Here is a 6,567-nt window from a genome sequence, read left to right as displayed (position 1 = left end):
TCGGCAGAGCGTCAAAATTGCAGCCACCCCTGAGTCAGGTAGCATTCTCAACCAGCTTCTCTGAGTTTAGAAAACTTAGCTCCCTTTTCCTCTGGTCCCTTTTAATGAAATGAGAGAAAGCAAAGTCACATTCAAGTGGAGTCTGGAGGAAATCCCCAAGGCAGGTGGCAGGCTTCCGTCCTTAAAGCGATGTTTGTGCCTTTGAGCAGCCTCTCGGCTGACCTTGGGTCATTCTGGGGCAAGAGGACAAAAATGAAAACACTGTGCCAGATCTCATTTGGAATCCAGATCATTAGAGCTACTATCATTTAACTAGACCTTTCAAACTTCTTAATTCCTTTAATTTTAGGCATTTGGGTACATGGGGATTTAATGCCACTGCCCTCCCATCCCCTCACATGCCCTGCTTACCTGCCACGGAGAAAAATATGGTGAAACTTTTCTTTTTTTTTTTTTTTAAGAATATTTCATTGATTGTTATTACAGTTGTCTCTTTTCTCCCTTTGCCTCCCTCTGCCCCGTACCCCTTCCCTCCAGCAATCCCACCCCCCTTAGTTCATGTCCATGGGTCATGCATACAAGTTCTTTGGCTTCTCCATTTCCTATATTATTCTTAACTTCCCCCTGTCTATTTTGTACCAATCATGTTTCTTAATCCCTGCATCATTTCCCCAATTTCTCCCCCTTCCCCCTCCCAGCTGATAACCCTGCAAGTGATCCCCATACCTATGATTCTGTTCCTGTTCTGGTTGTTTGCTTAGTTTGTTTTTATTTTTTTAGATTCAGTTGTTGATAGTTGTGAGTTTGTTGTCATTTTGATGGTCATAGTGTTGATCTTCTTTACTTATATAAGTCCCTTTAACATTTCATATAATAAGGGCTTGGTGATAATGAACTTTAATTTTACCTTGTCTGGGAAGCACTTTATCCGCCCTTCCATTCTAAATGATAGCTTTGCTGGATAGAGTAATCTAGGTTGTAGGTCCTTGCTTTTCATTACTTTGAATACTTCTTGCCAGTCCCTTCTTGCCTGCAAAGTTTCTTTTGAGAAACTGATAGTCCTAAAGGCACTCCTTTGTACGTAACTCTGCTTTTCTTACTGCTTTTAAGATTCTCTTTTTATCTTTAACCTTTGGCATTTTAATTATGATGTGTCTTGATGTGGTCTTCTTTGGGGCCAAATTTGGGGACTCTCTGTGCTTCCTGGATTTGTATGTCTGTTTCCTTTGCCTAATTAGGAAGTTTTTCTTCATTATTTTTTTCAAGTTAGTTTTCAATTTCTTGCTCTTCCTCTTCTCCTTCTGGCACCCCGATGATTCAGATGTGGGCACATTTAAAATTGTCTCAGAGGTTCCTAAGCCTCTCCTCATTTTTTTCAATTCTTGTTTCCTCATTCTATACTGGTTGACTGTTTTTTTTTTCTTCCTTATATTCCAGATTATTGATTTGAATCCCGGCTTCCTTCCCTTTACTGTTGATTCCCTGTGTATTTTTCTTTATTTCACTTAGTGTAGCCTTCATTTCTTCCTTTATGTTGTTGCTGTACTTAATGAGTTCTTTGAGCATCCTGATCACCAGTGTCTTGAATTCTGCATCTGGATAGGCTGGCTATCTCCATTTTGTTTAGCCTTTTTTCTGGGGTTTTGTTCTATTCTTTCATTTGGGCCATTTCTTTATCTCCTTAATTTGGCAGCCTCCTGTGTTTGTTTCTGTGTATTAGGTAGAGCTGCTTTGACTCTAAGAAAAGGCACCTGTTAAGTTGCATGGGGTGGAGCCTTAGGTATTTGCCTGGGCAGGGCAACCTGCTTCACCACTTTGTGGCTCTGTGTTGGGGGAAGGCTCAGAGAGCGGACAGTGCCACTGCCTGGTGTGTGGAGGTTTTCCCAACTCTTGCCCCATTTCCAGTCACTTCACCCACTTCCCATATGCTACTGGCACCCTTCCAGCTATCGTCCCAGTGGTGAATGCCAGAGTGTGTGCGTTTGTGTATGTTCTAAGTCTGTGTGGACCCTTTAAATGGACTGCTGAAAAACTGGCAGTTTCTTCCACTGCCCCAATCCCTGGTGCTTTTTACAGCCAGAAGTTATGGGGCTTCGTCTTCCTGGTGTTGGAACCCTGGGCTGTGCGGTCTGGCCTGAGGCTGGGATCACTCGCTCCCAAGTATCCCTCCTGATTTTTATCCACCACACATGACTGTGGGACGGCCCCTTCTGCTACCACCACCTCTCCCTGACACACCCCGTCTCGTCACCTCTCCTCCCTGACTCCGAGTCTCCACCTCTCCTACCTGTCTGGATGAATGTGGCTTCTTAAAATCCTTGGTTGTTGGACTTCTATACAGTTCAATTTTCTGGCAGTTCTGGGTGTTATTGTTTTGAAGTTAGTTGTAATTCTTCCTGTGGTCTCTTGAGGAGGTGAAGTGTGTCTACCTGTGCCTCCATCTTGACCAGAAGTCTATAGTGAAACTTTTCAATGCCATGTAATACTGATTCTTATCTTTTCCCAATCAGTGTCTTCTAATATTGACCTCTTAAAAATGGCATCAAGAGTTCCAATGTACCCAACATTGTTTCTCAGAGGTGCTAAGAACTGAGTTGGGTTGCAGGGTATTGTGGGTATAGGCCAAGTCCCACTTAAACTGAGCTAACACTACCCCTACTCTCACCAGGCCTCCCTCAGTGTCCTCGTCTGTACAGCGGGCAGGGAATGGCAGGAATTAGGTCAGTTTCTCCTCCACCACCCATAGTTATCTCACACTCTTGATCACTAAGTCCACCCAGGTGCCTTTAGTCCTGTCTCAGCAGAAGAGTCGGCAGCCTTTGCTCTGCAGACCCTTCCTTCCCCCTCTGCTTTGGCTGTCTCTCCCCATACCCACCTCTCCATCCCAGGCCTCTTCCCCTGCCTGCACGTTCTTTGGGGTGTTCCCCCTGCTGCTTGCTGTCTGGCTCAGCTCCACTCCCATGGCTTACTTGTGCAGTTGGCATTGCCTTGTCCAATCTCCATTGCTAGCCCTGACTTCCCTCCTGGGCTTCACTCTGCTCATTTCACTACCCACTGGACAGTCCTGTCACAACCCAAACATGGGAACCTCTGCCCTAACCCCTCCATGCAGTATTTTGTTTCTGTTTATAGCAGTAGCACCCACTGGTCACCCCAAGAAAGAACTTGGAAACCACCATATCCTTCCAACATCTGGTGGCCAACTGAGACCTGCTGTTACCACTCAGCATCCTTCGCATCCAGCCTCCTCTCCTTTCACATGGTCTCTTCACTGGACACTGTCTCCTGAATCACTTCCCTGCCTCTGGTTTTCAACCCATACTTTGCCACTGGAATGAGCACCTAAGCAAGTTTGGCCACCACATTCCTTGCCTCAAAGTCTTTGCCTACAGAATGAAATTGTCTCTCATGGAGGTCCACAGGTCTTTTGCAATCCAGCTTCCAACACTTTGGTCTCACACAATTTGTATCACCTTCGACCAGCAACACACCGGCCCTGCTGTGTTGGGTTAACCCTGCAGGGACCTGGTGGGGCCTGGCCTCCTGTATGCTGCCTTCTTATCCTGATACCAGAGAGAGATTCTGTCCTCTTAAGTCCTTTCATAACTTCACACTCCTGCATTGCAAAGTTCACTCAGTTTTAATTGTGCCTTCTGTTTGTCTTCTATCTTCAACCGTAAGCTCCTTTGGAGGATTCATACATTTAAGCTTGTCTTTCCAGGGCATAGGGTAAGTGGCTCATGTTAGGCCACCTCCCACAACTCTTCTAGAAGAAATGGCTGTATCCCTCTATTCTCATTCCTGCCTGTATGTGTACCAGCTTGAGTCCCTAGGAGCCAACCTTTGCGAGGCAGGCTATGATTCCCAGAGCTTTCACCTTCCCCTGCCCAGTACCCCCGCCCCTAAACTAAGCCCCCCTTTTCTGTCCAGTCCCAGGAGGAGAAACAGCTTGGGAAGTAGGTGGCTATTAAAAGTAAACAAATGAAGCAGACGATCGGATTAGTGAGTTAGAAGATAATGTAGAGAAAAACTCCCAGACAATACAGCAAAATGAAAAAAGATTGAAAAAATATGAACAAGATGTAAGGGAATTACAGGATAGCATGATAAGAAATAATATCAGGATCATCGGAATTAGAGAGGGAGAAGAAAAGGAGCATGGAATGAAAAAACTGATAGGCGAAATAGTAACAGAAAATTTTCCGAACCTGATGAGAGAAAAAGTTATACAAGTTCAGGAAGCACAGAGAGTTCCAATGAAGAGGAACCCCCCAAAACCCATTCCAAGGCACATCATAATTAAAATGGCAACATTTCAAGACAAAGAGAGAATCCTAAAAGCAGCAAGAGAAAAACAGCAAATAACATACAAGGGAGCTCTGATAAGGCTATCAACTGATTTCTCAACAGGAAGATTACAAGCCAGAAGGGAATGGTCAAAATATTTCAAGCAATGAAAAACAAAGGCCTACAACCAAGAATACTCTACCCAGCAAGGCTCTCATTCAAAATAGAAGGTGAAATAAGGAGTTTCTTAGACAAAGGAAGACTAAAAGAATACATCTCCACCAAACCAGCATTGCAAGAGATGCTAAAGGGAGTGTTCTAAGAAAAAAGAAGAAAAAAAAAAAAAAAAAAAAAAAAAAAAAAGAGGAGAGGAACAGAGGTACAAAGGGCAATGAATAAATACATGTCAATAATAACCTTAAATGTAAATGGATTAAATGCTCCAATTAAAAGACATAGGGTCACAGAATGGATAAGAAAACAGGACCCACATATTTGCTGTCTACAAGAAACACACCTCAAAACAAAAGATTTACACAGACTGAAAGTAAAGGGATATAAAAAAATACTCCAAGCAAACGGACCGGAAAAAAAAGCCAGGGAAGCAGTCCTCATATCAGACAAAACGGATTTCAAAGCAAGGGCAATAAAAAGAGACAAAAAAGGACATTTCATAATACTTAAAGGAACAATCCATCAAGAAGATATGACATTGATAAACACATATGCACCCAACATAGGAGCACCCAAATACATAAAGCAAATACTAGAAGACCACAAGAAGGATATCAACAACAACATACTCATAGTAGGGGACTTCAACACTCCATTATCAACAATAGACAGATCATCAAAGCAAAGAAACACCAAGGATATACAGTCATTGAACAACACACTAAACCACATGGACTTAACTGATATATATAGAACTTTTCACCCCAAAGAAGCAAAATATACATTCTTTTCAAATGCACATGGGACATTTTCAAATATAGACCACATGATAGGACACAAAACAAGCCTCAACAAATTCAAGAAAATTGAAATCATATCAAGCATCTTTTCAGACCACAATGCCATGAAACTAGAAATCAATCTCAGAGAAAAAAAATCAAAGACACCCAAACTCATGGAGATTGAATAACATGCTATTAAATAATGAATGGATTAACAATGACATCAAAAAAGAAATCAAGAAATTTCTAGAAACCAATGATAATGAGCACACAACAGCCCAAAACCTGTGGGACACAGCAAAAGCAGTCCTGAGAGGGAAGTTCATAGCAATACAGGTATATCTGAAAAGGATAGAAGAATCTCAAATAAAAAACCTAACCATAAAGCTACAAGAACTAGAACAACAACAACAAACAAAGCCTAGGGCAAGAAGAAGGAATGAAATCATCAAGATCGGAACAGAACTAAATGACATAGAGACTAAACAAATAATCCAAAAGATCAACAAAACTAGGAGTTGGTTCTTCGAAAAAATAAACAAAATCGACAAGCCTCTAGCCAGTCTAATCAAGAAAAAAAGAGAGAAGACACAAATAAACAAAATCAGAAATGAAAGAGGAGAAATCACGACTGATATCACAGAAATACAAATGATAGTTAGAAATTACTACAGACAACTGTATGCCAAGAAATTTGACAATCTAGAACAAATGGACAAATTTCTAGAAAAATACAACCTTCCAAAACTGAATCAAGAAGAAGTGGAAAGTCTCAACAGACCAATAACAAAGAAGGAAATTGAAACAGTAATCCAAAATCTCCCTGCACACAAAAGCCCTGGACCGGATGGCTTCACAGGCGAATTCTACAAAACATTCAGGGAAGAACTAACTCCTATTCTCCTCAAACTGTTCCGAAAAATCCAAGAAGAGGGGAAAATCCCAAACTCTTTCTATGAAGCCAGTATTATCCTAATCCCCAAACCAGGTCAAGACACAACAAAGAAAGAAAACTACAGGCCAATATCACTGATGAACATAGATGCTAAAATCCTCAATAAAATATTGGCAAACAGGATCCAGCAATACATCAAAAAGATCATACACCACAATCAAGTGGGTTTCATCCCAGGGATGCAAGGATGGTTTAATATTCGCAAATCAATAAATATAATACATCACCTAAACAAAATGAAAGGCAAAAATCACATGATCATATCAATAGATGCAGAAAAAGCATGTGATAAAGTACAACACCCATTTATGATGAAAACACTGAGCAAAATGGGGATAGAGGGAGCATACCTTAACATAATTAAGGCTA

The sequence above is a fragment of the Furipterus horrens genome, unplaced genomic scaffold (genome assembly GCF_987537825.1).
Source record: "Furipterus horrens unplaced genomic scaffold, mFurHor1.1.pri manual_scaffold_4, whole genome shotgun sequence".
In the NCBI taxonomy this organism is placed as follows: domain Eukaryota; kingdom Metazoa; phylum Chordata; class Mammalia; order Chiroptera; family Furipteridae; genus Furipterus; species Furipterus horrens.
This window is presented reverse-complemented; position numbering follows the sequence as displayed.